Source organism: Camelus dromedarius, chromosome 6 (genome assembly GCF_036321535.1).
Source record: "Camelus dromedarius isolate mCamDro1 chromosome 6, mCamDro1.pat, whole genome shotgun sequence".
Lineage (NCBI taxonomy): Eukaryota > Metazoa > Chordata > Mammalia > Artiodactyla > Camelidae > Camelus > Camelus dromedarius.
In genome coordinates this window covers 38,653,437-38,666,697 of record NC_087441.1, presented here as the reverse complement: position 1 = coordinate 38,666,697, position 13,261 = coordinate 38,653,437, and positions in this window count along the sequence as shown.

The window sequence follows — 13,261 nt, the reverse complement described above, 5'->3', positions numbered from 1 at the left end:
TGTAAGATATGTGGGTTCTATTTCTTTATTGCAGTAAAGAAAAAAAGCATATAACATAAAATTTACCATCCTAATCATTTTAAGTGCTAACTCTATGCACATTGTTGTGCAACAGATTTCCAGAAATTCTTCATCTCACAAAACTCAAACTCCATAAAACAACAACCCCCCTTTTCCCCTCCCCACCAACCCCTGGCAACCAGCATTTTATTTTCTGCTTCTAAGAGTTTGATGACTTTAATACTTCATTTAAGTGGAGTCATACTATATTTGTCTTTTTTGTGACTGGCTTACTTCACTAAGCATAATGTCCTCAAATTTCATTCATTTTGTAACATATGATGAAATTTCCTTCTTTTTAGGGACTGCATATTTTATTATATGTATACCACATTTTCTCTTATTTAGTGGAGATACAATTGACATATAACTATGTCAGTTTGAAGTGTACATTGTGTTGATTTGATTGATACATTTATATATAGCAATGTGATTTCCACTGTAGCTATAACACCTCTATCATGTCACTTTTTTATTTATCTGTGGATGGACACTTATCTCTTGGCTCTTGTGACTAATGCCACAATGAGCATGGATATGCAAATATCTCTTCAAGATCCTGTTTTCAATTCTTTTGGATATATATACCAGAAGTGAGACTGCTGCAACATATGGTAATTCTTTTTTTTTTTTTTTAACTTTTGGAAGAACCTCCATACTGCCTTCTACAGCAGCTGCGCCATTTGCATTCCTATTAACTGTGCAGAAGGGTTCCAGTTTCTCCATTCTCACCAAAACTTGTTATTTTCTGTTTTTTTAAGTACTCATATTATCTTTTATTATGGATATCTCTCACTTTTATCCTTCCCTAACCATGCCCCACTTCAAGGCTCTCTCTGCTTTATTTATTTCTATGTTGTTTGAATTTTTATACCTTTGTTACTTTTATAATTTTTAAAGCAATGAAGATACATTTTTAAAAAATTTGTTGCAAAAAGATTGGCCAAATCCAACATGATGGAGGCATTTAGCTTTTAGTATAACATGTGTAACTGAGAAATGGGAGGAATGATGAAATTGCACTGTGGATTTTCTGAACTGTGTGGAACTGAGCTTAGGGGATCACACTATGGTCCAAATACCCCATTATCACCTGTCTACTCTATACCCACCCAAATAAGGTTAGCATTGTTAGGGAACCTATAGTCAGCTAGGAGAGGCATTAGAATGTCAAGTGAAAATAAGAGTAGTTTTCCTTGTTAAGCAGACAAATATGTTTATTAATTTAAAGTAAATAAAAATAAATATTGTAACATCATAAGTGAAAGCATAGAATGTAAGATGTAACCCAATGGAGAGATAAGAGAGTTCTCATGGAATGAAGGCCATTCTGGGAGGAGCTACTGTGGTCAGGGTACTAGTGCTAGTAACCTGCGCTCTGCCAGCGTGCATCTGATCCCCACCCAGCCCAGCCCTCTCACTGACCCTGACACCAGGGTGATTCTGGCATAGGATGAGTCCCAAGTCTGATATACACATTATTTAAAAATAAGAACAAATAGAAGTTCAACAGTTTATGCTTTAGAATTCTAAACTGGCCAGTGTCAAATCAACTTATGTCCAATTATTGTATGTCCCTGCCAGTAACTAGCTGTGTGACTTTGACCAAGTCACTTAACCTCTCTGATACTATTTCCTCCTCCCCAAATGGGAAGATTGGAATGGATATAACTGTGCCTTCTTTTCTAGAGCTTATGTTCTAGGATTTTAAAGTGTACTTTCAAAATGTCCATGGCCTCTCAGGGTGACTGAGAGGATCAGCCCCGGAAGGACCACAAGACTGTCCACGGTCAGGCCGGCTCTGTGCAGCTGCCACTCCACACACCATCTCTTACCGCCCACTCCTGTCTTCTCACCCACCTTCCAGCACCTCTTGTCTCCTCTGCCCATCCTGTTCCACTCCCAGTCCTATCCCTACCCCACAGTGAATCAATCAGAAAGAATTTGGGGATACGGATTTACCTTCACTCATAAAAACCAACTGATTACCTTGGAACAGAGTGCCGTTAGCCACTAAAAAATGTTTGCAAAAACTAAGAAAAAGGCTCTATGCCTCTGAAAATGTGTTTTGACTTCATTGAGGTACCTTAAATGTGACTAATACCTTAGAGCCGTGTACGACCTGGGAATTGTAAAGGCTCTTGTGCATAGTATCAGCGATTAATATACCCGATGAGCTTGAAAGGTAGGTTTTATCCTCTCTCCATTATAGATGAGGAATCCAGCAACGAAAAGTAAAACTATTTGATCAAGAACTCACAGTTAGTAAGTGACAGATCCAGACCTAATAAATCAAGATCTCCTAGGGTGGAGCTTTGAAGTATATGTTTTTACCTCTAATTTTAATTTCTTAGGCCAGTCCCTTCAGGGCTAGATAAATCATTTTTATAATTTTTTCAAGAGAAACATTACCTCCCCAAAAAATCCACTCTGAGAATTGTAACTGCAGTGTTGATGCTTACTTTCTTGGGGATGCCTTTGGTGTTTTACAGAGTTTTTGTCTGCTGTCTTATTCTCACAGGGCTGCCTCCACAGAGGGTGTTCCGGAAAAGTGTTTTCTGAGAAGATGGGTGAATAAGAAGATGGATAGATGGATAGATGGCTGGATACACTAACCAAACAACATGTGAGTGAGTGAATTAATGAATGGACTTAGAACCATTTGGCTTTTCAATTACTAATGAGAAAATATTACCACACTTCGTTAGAGCCAAGTATTTATCCATTAATTTAATAAGCACATTTATTTAATAAGTATTTTCTCACTTTAACTAAACATTAACAGAAATAAAAAATTGAGAATTACTCCCCTGCTTATGTTCACCCACTTGATGTGCTAAGAATTTCAGTTGCAAATCAACAGAGATCAATTGTCCACCCCTTTAATGTACTGGAAAGTGTTAAATGGCAAACTGTTCAGCTTTCTTATCTCTCCAGGATGCAAAGGACTTGGTATTAACTGTGCCAGAAGCTCTTCTTGTGTTGGCAGAGGCAGCTATTACTTTCCTCCAAGGTTAAGCCTCTAGTGCCTACACTAGCTGACGTTTTTCCTGCAAAGAGAAGCAGCAGAAAAGTAATGTATCCGAGAACTATTACAGTAAAAATATACAGATAGTTCGCAAGCAAGCTTTTACTAGGGGTATGGCAATTTGAGGTAAAGCTGGATGGAACCAGAAAATGATTGTGGGAACCAAGAAAAACAGGCCTAACCAGCTCTTTTTGTCCTAAAGGAATGGACTCTAAAATGAGTTAAGTGTGACACTGTCAAAAAGTTCCTCAAAGCCCCTATCATCACATCACATATAGTAAGCCAAATTTTATCTGCATTGAAAAATTTTATCTATGTGATGGTCAATCCAGTCACAAAATAATAATTATACTTAAATAGTGGTATTCCTGTAGCAAAATCAAACCTCAGTTTTGGAAGTTTTTGAGGAACTCACTCAAAAATGTAACAGTGGTTTTCTGGTATGGGTGAGGGAGAGGAATTAAGACAAAAAAAACCCCTTAATTCTGTCCCATACTTCTGAAATGTTTTCCCTTTTTACAATAATCACATATCATATTATAAGCAGAAGAAAATAATTTAGAAATTTATGTTCAACTTCTGGAGTTTATATGATGGATAAATAATTCCCAGTGAATTTCTACTCTGCATTATAAAGGTGTCTTCTCATATTCATATTGCTTCCTTCTAATTCAGCACACAGGAAGATTTAAGCATCTGAATAACTATGAGGACTGCAGAGATGAGAGTACAGGCACTGGAAAATGTATTTCTAGCCATATTAGAAACATTATGGCCAGCCCAAGGTTTCAAATACAGTCAGTCTCATCAAATTGGAACTGAAGAAATTCAAAGTTAAAAGTCATTATTATCATTCTAAGTTGGACAGAGAATCTGCAAACCCAGCTATATATTAATATAAATTTATTACAAGTTACTATTTAACTATGTGTTTCTGATCAAAGTCTACAGTTACATAACACAAAACCCACATGTTGCAAACTCACCACATTCTGTAAAGCAATAGAGCACTCATAACAATGGCTAAAATTAAAGATGCTTCTTTTATTTTAAAACACTTAACACGTTCCATTGGTTTTAGAAAAGAACTTGAACCCATGATAATGAATTTAGGCTTATCACTTAGATAACTGCAGAGAGGAATAAGGTGTACATTTTTAGAAAAGTACAAAAAGTAGACTCTGTAAATACACTAATTATTTTAAAATAGCAATATCAAGTCATACTTCATTTATTAACCAAGATTGGGGAATTAGGGTGTGGTGCATTAACAATTTTTAAAATAGCTGAAGTTAACCATTTGAAATGTTCCTTTATTTTTAACAGCAATCTATTAGGTTGTATCACAAATTTTCTCGCCTAATTGAACAGAATATATGGAGGAGAACATCGCCTTTGTCCTAAGGTTCAGGGGCATCAGTCATTGCGCCACATGCGGCACTCCAAGATGACTAAGGTTTTTACATGCTGTCCGGCTCCCTTGTTACCTCCTTTGCTGCCTCTTGTTCCCAGCATGTCCCAGAAAGCTCCCCCACCCCTTCATCTTCCCTTCTGGGACACCACACCTTAGGAACAGAGTAATAATTGAAAGTAGCCAGCAAAAGCCTGTTAAGCAAGCTTGTTTAATTTTACACACAGACCTGAGTCAACAGGCTCTGATATCAAGTTCTGATAAAGGCTTCACTTCTCTCCAGCGGTGAGAACATTACCTTTGCTCCTCAACTCAGGATGCTGCTTTTTGCCAAGTGCAGGCTATACTTTAACCCAGGTGGGTAAGAAGGTAGAAAAATTTGTTGCCAAATAATAAATAAAACAACACAGTTCAGGTTACTTGTGTGTCTGTGACAGCGGCAGTCTCTGGGTGAGGTCCCAGGAAATAGCACCCCTCTCCCCCACCCTGCTATAAACCATTTAAGTAATAAAATTAAAATGAAAAAAATGGAAGCCATTATCAGTAGACCTTGGTTGGAAGTATGAGACCCAACTGGGCCAACTGACTAAATTATGAAATTAGGAAATTTTGCCCTCCCCATCCTAGACAGCCCTGGGCCTAAGCGGGCCCATGCGATGGAAGTCCTCTCCCAAGACAACAGAAAAGAGCTGAGTGGCATATGCCTAATGGGTCTTTCCCAATTTACCAGCTCCACTTCGCTGATTTACGTTGAAATCATCTCAGCTTTCAATTTCCTGCACAACCAGCCTTTCATTACTTCTTCATCTTTTTGTCCTTTAATTACCTCAGGTGCAGAGGCTTGAGCTAATCATACTCATCCCAAGGCACCAACAGCGTCGAGTCCACACAAGGCCCCCTTTTGCTTAGCTATCTGTACACCACCCCTGTGGTCTTCCCCACTACAGGCAACAAGACTAATGCAGTTTAGATGTTTTCTTGAGCTTTATACTCAACTTTGTAAAAAGTCTTATTGTTTTGTTTAGTTTTGTTTTGAATATGTGTTTTGATAACAGATTTGCACACACAAGCTTCCATTCTGGGTCTTACTTTTTCTGACTCCATACCACGTTTTTAACATCGGTCTGTGCTGTTCTATGTACATCAAGTTAATGTTGCCTTGTGCTCCAAGGTGTGTAGCCGCCACATTTCACTTGTTCACTCCCGCAAGTGATGGACATCCTGATTCTTCTACATCCTCATGCATGTCCCCTTATGGTCCTGGCTGGATCATGGAGGTATGGGGACCTAATTTGGTTGAGCACTGCCACATCACTGTCCAGAATGGCGGCTCCTGCCTACCTTCCCTCCAGCAGTGCAGAAGGGTCCCTATCATCCAACATCCCCACCAGATTTTATATTATCTCACTTCTGTTTTTGCCATTCTCACAGGTGCAAAGTGGTATTTCATTGCATTTAAAATTTAAGTCTGGACAGCTGTTTGTATACATGTTAGGCATTTATGTTTCTGTAAATGACATGTCATGTACTTTGCCTGTTTGCTGTAACATTTCCTGGATTTTTCTGGATGATTTGTAAACATGAATGTTTTCCAAATGTTGGTTCCTTGTTTGTTTAGGAGTTGCAAATAGTTTTTCATCGACCCGTGAATTTTAGTCAGTATGTCCTTTGCAAAATAGAAATTCTTATTTTTTTTTCAAATTCCTAAACTATTTTTGCTTTATGGCTATACTTGTGTTCTTTCTAAAACCTAAATGAGTGCATATTTTTTCTTATGACACTTTAGGGTAGGCGATGGTACATGTGTTGTTTTCCACATGATCAGGTTGAGAAGATTCATGCGACCTATTTTACCTACATTAAAATAGTACCTTTTTGTTTTCGATAGAAGTTTTGCTTTAGTATTGGGGTGATGTGAGCAGACAGACTTGTTAACTACAGAGTATGAGTTGAATGAAAATATCCCTCTAATCCTACAGTGCATACAAAACAAGTTATTCTGGGCAGTAGATTAATAAATGGGAAGAGAGAAAGTGGGCTGTCTAGACCTGTTCCAGAACTCACAAATCAATCCAGTCCTTGCTAAGCTCATCTGTGCATTCCAGGAAATTTTTGGTAGATTCCTTGGGATTTTCTACACAGACAATCGCGTCATCAGCAAACAAGGCTAGTTTTATTTCTTTCAGTCTGATCTGTATGCCCTTTATTTCCACCTACCCCCTCCCTTTTTTTTTTGCCTGTTGAACTCACTTGACTTTCTAGCACTATGGTGGATGACAGTGGTGAGAGCAGACACCCTTGTCTTGTTTCCAATCTTAGTGGGAAAGCAGCAGGCTTTCACAGTAATAGGATGTTCACTGTAGGTTTTTTAGTAGATATTTTTTATGAAGTTGAGGGATTTCCTTTCTGTTTCTATTTTTTATGAATGACTGCTGAATTTCATCAAATGTTCTCCCTACGTGAGTTGAGATAAGCATGCAATTTTTCTTCTTTAGCCTCCTAATATGGTGGATTACATTGATTTATTTTTAAATATGGAACCAGCCTGGCAACTCCGACATAATCCCCACATGATTATGAAGTATAATTCTTTTCATGTATTGCTGGATTCTATTTTGTTAGAGGTTTTTGAATATACAGTGTGAAGAAATATTGTTCTGTATGTTTTAGTGATGTTTTTCACTTGTTTGCTTGCTGTCTGTTTTGGTGTCCTGGTAAAATTAATTTTACAAAATGAGTTGGAAAGTGTTCCCTCTTTTTCTATTTTCTGGAAAGTTTGTATATAATTGATATTAATTTTGTTCAACGTTTGGTAGATTTCTCCAATGAAAGCACCTGGGCCTGCAGGTTTTTTGTTTTTTGCTTTTTTCTAAGTTTTAAAATTATGAATTCAATTTCCTTCATAGTTATAGGGCTCTTCAAATTATTTATTTCATGTTGGGTGCGTTGTGATAGATGCTTTGTGTCTTTCAGAGAAGTGGTGTATTTCACCCAAGCTGTCAAATGCGCGTGTGTGGAGCTGTTTGTAATGCCTAAGTGTTCCCGTGTGACCCCTTCGGTGTCTGCAGTCTGTAGTGCTGTCCCTGTCTTCATTCCTAAAATTGGTCCTCTGTACCTTCTCTCTGTTTTATCAGTTTTCCTGGAGGTTTATTAACTTTTGTTGATCTTTTAAAAGATTCAACTCTGTTTTGTTTTGTTTTTTTGAATGGGGGGAGGTAATCAGGTTTGTTTGTTTATTGATTAATGGAGGTACTGGGGATTGAACTCAGGACCTTGTGCATGCTAGGTAGGCACTCTACCCCTTGAGCTATAGCCTCCCCACCTCCTTTTTTTTTTTTCTTTTTTTTTTTAAGATCCAACTCTTTATTTTCTCTATTTTTTCATTTTTAATTTCACTGATTTCTGTTCTCATCTTTATTGTTTCCTCGTTCTTCTTGATTTGGGTCTAGTTTATATTTCTTTTTCTAAATTTTTGAGGTATTTCTATTATTGATTTCCAATTTGGTTGCACCGTGGTCAGAGAACACATTTTCTGTCCATTTGTCTATTATGTCCATTACTTGAAATTTGTTGTGGTTAGGTTTTTAGCCAAGGATATGGTCTAACTTGGTATATGTTTTGTGGGCACTTGAAAACAATGTGTGCTCAGCTGTGTTGGGTGGGGTGTTATTTAAACGTCACACAGATCCTTCTGAGCGATGGTGGTGTTTACTTCTATGTATTGCAGATTTTCTGTATAGTTGCTCTATCAACTGTTGAAAAGGGGGTGCTGCAGTCTCTAATTATAATTACTGACTTGTTTATTTCTTCTTTCAGTTCTATTACTTTTTGCTTAAAACATTTTACATATGTTGTCGGTACATGAACAATTAGAATTGCTATGTCTTCTTGATAGATTGACCTTTTTATCCTTAAAGAATGTCCCTCTCTGTCTCTGGTAATTTTCTTAGCTCTCAAGTCACTTTTTTAAACCACACCAATGTTAACATTTTTGCTTCAGCTACCAAACATAACTTAGAAGAGTCAAGATGAGAAGGGAAGTCTATTGTATTTATCCATATTTTTGGTTACTATGTTCTTTCCTCCCTTCTGATGTTCCATAATTTCTTCTTTTAATGTTTCCTTTTTGTTTAGAGAACTTCTTTAGCCATTCTTTAAGGGAATCTGCTGGAGATAAGCTCTTATTTTTCCTTCTTCTGAGGATATGTTGATTTCCTTTTCCTTTTTTGGGTGGGAGCGGATAATTAGATTTGTTCGTTTGTTTGTTTGAATAGAGTTACTGGAGATTGAACGCGGGACCTCATGCATGCTAAGCACCCACTCAACCACTGAGCTATACCCTCCCCACCTCCTTTTCATTCTTGAAAGACATTTTCTCTATGTGTAAGATTCTAGTTGACTTTCAGAACTTGAAAATATTGTGCAAATTCCTTCTGGTCTTCATGATTTCTGGTGCGAAATCTGCTATCATTCTCATTTCACCCCCACTTCCACCCTGCCCTCCCCCCCAATAGTAAGGTGTAATTTTTCTCTGGCTGTTTTCAAAAGTTTTTTTTTTTATTTGTTTTTAGTTTTTAAAAATTTAATGATGATATGACTTTCCATGGATTTCTTTGGACTTATACTGTTTGGGATTCATTCACCTTCTTGAATCTATAGGCTTATGTCTCTTGCCAAATCTGGAAAGGTTTTAGCTATTATTTCTTCAAGGACTTTTTCAGTCCTGACCTTTCACTTCTCTCCTTCTAGGACCCCAGTGGCAATATTATTAGATCTTCTGTTGTCACCCCAAAGGTCCCTGAGGCTCTGTTCATGGTTCTTCAGGCTGTTTTCTCTCCATTGTTCAGATAAGCTAGTTTCTATTGTTCTGTCTTCCAGTTCCTGATTCTTTCCTCTTTTCCCTTCTTTCTTCTGTTCAGCCCATCCACTGAGCTTTTAATTTCTGTTACTGTATTTTCAGCTCCATAATTTCCATTTGATTCTTCTTCATGTCTTTTCTTTTATTGCAGAGGCTTTCTATTTTGTGGTGATGGTTGTTTCAAGTACATTTATATTTGTTCCTTGAAGCAGTTTTATCATGACCATTTTAAAATCTTTCTAAAAAATCCCTGTCATCTTGGTACTGGCATCTACTTTTTTTTTTTTTTTCTCAATTTGAGATCTTTTTGATTTTTGATATGGTGAGTGATTTTTTATTGAAACTTGGATGTTTTCCTGTTATGTTTTGAGACTCTGGGTCTGATTTAAACCTTCTGTTTTAGCTGGGTTTCTTTGACACACCTCCAGCAGGGGAAAAGTGGTGTGCTGCCTAGTCACTTCCAAGTGGAGGTAAAGGTCCAGGTCCACACTTGGCCTCCAGTGACACCCAAGGGGTGTGTGTTTGTGTGTGTGTGTGTGAGAGAGAGAGAGAGAGAGAGACTGGGGGGTCTCATTTCTCTTGGGTGAGGGTGGGAGTTCTGACTCCCCATGTGGTCTCCATTGATATTGCAGGGTTAAGAGGTGGACCTCCTTAGTAGCCAGCTGGGAGCGAATACTTCCCAACTGGTTAAAAGACCAAGCTCCTTACTTGGTCTTTTAACACCCCCCTAGAGGGAGTGTTGGCACTCAACATTACAGCTCCATGAGGGTGGAAGTCTAGGCTCCCCACTGTGCCTATGCTGGTGTGGGCATGAATGAGGCCACAGTTTTATCTGTGGTGTTTGGCTGGAGTAGAGAAGTGATTATCTAAAAGTTTTCTGTCTTCCTATGCTGTCTGTCCCTTTTCTGGTCCTTTGGCTAGAGAGAACAGGCTTTGGTGGTTGTGTGTGTGTGTACATGTGTGTTTGTTCTTTGGTCTGTGCCCATTGGTGTTTCCTGGTTACAGCCTTTAGCTCCAAGTCTGTGACATATAATATGAAAGAAACTCACCACCATGTTGTTCCTTGGGTCCCAATATCTCTAGGCATTGTGCCATCTCTCCTGCTCCCAGAATCTCCTTATGTTTGTATTATATGTAATTTTCAGGATTTTCAGTTGTATTTAGTGAGAGGAATAAGGAAAAGTATGTCCAATCTGTCTTCCCAGAAGCAGAAGTCCAATCGCTTCTTTTTAAATAACGCATTTTGATAACACAGCATGTGGTAACTTTCTAGAGCAGATTTTCTGCAGAGTGACTTAAGAGGCTTATGGAATTTCTGCAACATTTGAACATGCAGAGGAACAAGGGAGAAATAAGCCTTACTGTCGTGAAAGCCAGGCAGGTAGAAAGGAGACGGTGTTCTCCAGGGGAATGATCCAGTTAATCTTGGACACTAGCAGAACTGAGCCACTGACCTAATAGGCTGTGCGGAATTGCCCAGCTGAGCCCCCAACAAAACCTTCAGTTCCTCAGTCTGTCGTTCTTACTGTACTTTCATTCTGGGACCATCGAAGTGGTTTTTCACACCTCAGTCAGACAGGCGTGAGCTGCATGATGGAAACTTTGCCATCCCTCAGAAGTAGGCCTTGTCCTCAAACCAGGTTGTTTTCTTCACTTGGCTCTGAGCCCCCTCCTGACAGTATTTCCAGCCTACTCTTGACCTTTTGCTTGGTCTCAGTGGTTCCCAACGTTGTTCTTTTTTGCCTTTGATAGTACCCTGTTATGTCTCCAGCTGGAAATCGGCTGGATTGGCCTCCTTCCAATGAAAAGTAGTACCAGCTTGGCCTCCCGGGGAAAGTTTGGTGACTCCAGGCCAAGCTGGTGCTTTGAACCCCAGTGATAGTCAACAGGGGAGAAGACTTAATAATATATGTGATGGGTTATCAGGCCCCAAATTCGATAAATAGTCAGGACATAATTCCAAGTGTTCCCTCTGCCCCCAAAATTTATATGTTGAAGCTGAAGCCATCCATCTACAAACCAGGAAGAGGGTTCTCACCGGGAACTGAATCTGTCAGCACCTTGATCTTGGACTTCATAGCCTCCAGAACTGTGGGAAATAAATTTCTATTGTTTAAACCACCTAGTCTAGGGTACTTGCTATAGCAACCCAAGTTGTTTAAGACACCATCTTAAAAAAATACAGATTTTCCTTAACTTACGATGCGGTTACGTCCTGATAAACCCATGGTAAGTTGAAAATATCATACATCAAAATGCATTTAATACCCCCAACCTACCAAACATCATAGCTTAGCCTAGCCTAACTTAAACATGTACAGAACACTTACATTAGCCTACCGTTGTGCAAAATGATCTAATGGAAAGCCTATTTCATAATAAAGTGTTGAATATCTCATGTGATTCACTGAATACTGTACTGAAAGCGAAAAACAGAATGGTCATATGAGAACAGGATGGTTGTAAGTGTACCAGCTGTTTACCCTCCTGATCACGTGGTTGGCAGGGAGCTACACCCTGCTGCCCAGCATCATAAGAGAGTGCTTACTGCATATCGCTAGCCCAGGAAAAGAACAAAATTCAAAATTCAAAGTACAATTTCTGTAGAATATGTATTGCTTTTGCACCATCATAAAGTCGAAAAATCATAAGTAGTTGGGACCCATCTATAATTCTCTGTTAAAACGCGATCAGTTAACATCCCCAAAGACATCTCTGGGCCACATGAAGAAAGCAAAGCTTTTAAAAATGATTCATAGAAGTACGAAAGACCTTTTAAAGCTGCAGTGAGGGAAGGGGTAGAGAGGGAGTGGCAGAGAAGCTGTTCAGCTCATATTTTAACCATGGTCTGCCAAACCTGTATCCTTAAAGATCTCGTTTGGTAAGTTTGAGAAGCCAGCAAAGAGTGGCTAAGTGTGGGGAGGGGCTGGAGAGGGGAAGCGGAGAGAGCTGGTGTCAGACTGCCTGGCTTCCTATAGCAGCTCTGCTCACAGACTGTCAGTCTTCTGCAGTCCTTATAACCTGCCTCTCCATCTCCTAATTCTATGTTTCTATTCAAATAAAAATTCCATTAACCAAGACAATTGTTGTCTAAATGAGGACTTCAGAATCAAACCCATAAAGGTGTTTCTGTTTATTTAGAAACCTCTGTGCTAAGGAAGATAACTCAAACGTCTTGATTTCAAGACTTTTATCTCTTCCAATCTATGATCATCCCCTTGTAGCCTGGAGTCACAATTTTTTTTAAGTCATGTGACATAAACATTGAGATTTTGAGAAAATGGAAAACATCCTCCCTGAAAAGGCAGAGCTGTCTCTCAAACAAGCTGACATTCAGTCCTTCACATATAGAGCTAAATGATGATCAGATAAAGCTCATGAAGGTAGGAGATCTAAGGCTTTAGGAAAAAAGTGGACAAGAGGTTTTAATAGGAATCATCCAATTTCCTACTCATCCTTAGGATTTTATTTCCTACCTCATTGAGTTTCTGCATTCAAAACGTTTATCAGAATAAGAATTGGTAAGTTTATATGAAATTTACAAACCACTGTGTGGGGACAGGACTGAAGGGATTTTAGGAAAGACCAGACCCCACTGCTGAGGTCTGCCTGCTGTAACATTCATTGTCTTGTTTAAAAGAAATGCATTTCCTGTTTAAGTGGACTGGTGGCTACTAATGGTCTTTGTTTTCTTCAAACTATAAAGTCAACTCAGGTGTCAACACTTCTTAGCAGAAGTTGATAGAACGGGCCCAGGCTTTTGAATGGAGAGCCCTCATTTGTCCCAGGTGTCATGATTTCCCCTGCATGGGAGCGTGTCTTCATAGATATTCTCTCACTCCATCCATACCAGATACCTGTTCTTTGAAACCCTCAGCCCTCAGGTCTGAATATCTGAGAGTCA